The sequence below is a fragment of the Montipora foliosa genome, chromosome 13, assembly GCF_036669935.1.
Source record: "Montipora foliosa isolate CH-2021 chromosome 13, ASM3666993v2, whole genome shotgun sequence".
Taxonomy (NCBI): Eukaryota; Metazoa; Cnidaria; class Anthozoa; order Scleractinia; family Acroporidae; genus Montipora; species Montipora foliosa.
Window position 1 is genome coordinate 16,176,792 of NC_090881.1, and position 2,092 is coordinate 16,178,883.

Sequence of the window (2,092 nt, forward strand, 5' to 3'; positions counted from 1 at the left end):
GGAAAACTTAAGTAAAAAAGTTAGGTAAAATCTTCCATAATGCGCCGATCAACTCAACTCGAAACTTCAACATCCCCACCCCCCCTCCTCCCGGGCAAAGCCCGGGCATTTGAACTTTTGAAGATTGGATCGTTCAAATTCCCGCCCCCTCGGGCCAAAATGGTGTTCAAATGCCTTACCCCTATCGTCGGATTTTTCTGTCATACCCGACTAAAGAACAATCGTCGTCGGCTCTTGCCGTCTTTAATAAAGACCTTTTTTGTAAGCCCATCGCTCACAAATGCTACATTTCTTCCTTTAAACTCTTCCATCTCTTCCAAACACGTGTCTTACAGATGTTAGCGACTTCAGCGCTCGCAAAAAACGTTTTCCCCACCTCACGCAGGCAAAGGTCAAATTCCCCACTCTTCGGGAACAGAGGGTAAGGACATGCCCGTGGTTTACTTGGGAGATGTTGAAGTTTCGGTCTGATCGACGCATAACTGACAACTTGGCTGTGCTTGTTTCTTCAGTAGATTGAAGTTGTCCTTTCGTAATATGTGGCTCTAATGGTACACGATATTGTTTTGATATCGTAAATCATTGCAGTGTCATGGTAGATATCTTTGCGGGATACCCCCTGAGAAGACATGTGGTTCAGTAAAGTACTCAACCCAGAACGATTGAAGAAAATAAAAGCAAATCGAGAAACATTTAGCTTCAAGGTTGACAAGTTTTTCACCACAAGCTTAAGCGTGTACTCTGAGCTTCTGACAGCTTTCCAAGACCAATTTGCATTGACGTCAAAATATGCAACTTGCTGTCAGGAACATACGACCAAAAATTCTATTTTAATGCCCAAAAATGCGAACTAAGCAAGGTACAGATTTTGTAAGCCTGCCTTACGCAAAACAAATATTGACGCAAAAGCAAATAAATATTGATATGTAGTTTTTAAGGAGAGCAGAAGAAACTTTCAGGAAGTGTCGATCGAGAATAAGACAATTTGCGAGATGAAAACATCATAAATTTTGTGCCACGAATATAACAAGTTACCATCAGCGAAAAACATTTCGGGAGATTTTTGTACATTCAATCTGATTTCAATTTTTCTATCGTACTTTTGGTCGTACAAATAAAATCACAAAATCGAAAGTGACATCGATTTTAGCGGCCGCCTGTGATCAAGTTACCTTGCGTGTTTAGTACTGACAACTCACGAAACAAAAGATGCATCTCTGACAAAAGGACGGCAAGACACCGTGTTTTTGTTAGTTTACTTTTTTTCGTTCAAGATACCTGTGCGAATTTAACACAAAGATCTCAATCGTTGATGTTAGCCCAGGTGTCAGCTGAAGTTAAGCTCCTCTGAATGAGGTTAGTACTTGGATGGGGGACCGCTACGAAGTCCCAGTGACGGTCATCAGTAATTCGCTTTTTTTTTAAACTTGATTTCATTTTTTATTTTGTTTGGCCGTTGAAAGCTATTTTCTTATTTTCTTTCTACGTCAAAACGGCTGAACAAACCGGTTCCGAAGAAATATTGGAGTATTCGTGCTATGCAAAATACTTCTAATGAAGTATTCTTTCTGTGCAAAATAATGTTCATAGCGGAACACACAAGTATAAGTACAAAGCAAGATCTAGAAATAACGTAGAAAATTCTTCTTACCTTTAAAGCTTGTCTTTCTTAAAGAAGAAAACATCTGTCCACTTTATCGAATACTTTAATACTGTGTCAATCATGGCCGGTGAAAAGATTCCACAATAAATATTTGCATTCCTCATAGAACAGGACTGTGTCACATTTATGACTACCCACAAAAAAATAATACGACACCAGCCCGGTTTTAAGACGTGGTATGCCGTCGGCATTCCACGTAATGAATCGGAGCTTTAGCTGAAGCTACATCCAATCAACTCCCACTATAGTGGACACCCTCGGGACCGCGTTTCGGTGTCCGTAATAGCGGGGTGCGAGAAAATTTTTATTTTAAACTTTATTTACAGATGGGGGTCACATGTGTGTTCATTTCGTTCTAATTCGCTGCGCTTAAACGAACGTAAATTATTTTCACCTGAAATGCTTTAGAAATACAACACCAAAGGCATG

General features: G+C 40.0%; 1 protein-coding gene across 1 annotated transcript in view; it reads right to left on the minus strand.

The window, feature by feature from the left end:
• The window catches only part of LOC137983104 (uncharacterized), a 25,695-nt gene extending 23,975 nt beyond the window's left edge, over positions 1-1,720 (minus strand). Inside the window, exon 1 of the mRNA XM_068830288.1 lies at positions 1,652-1,720. The gene's annotated coding sequence lies outside the window, so the exon portion shown is untranslated. The remainder of the gene's footprint in view (positions 1-1,651) is intronic.
• Between the last annotated feature and the right edge of the window lie 372 nt (positions 1,721-2,092).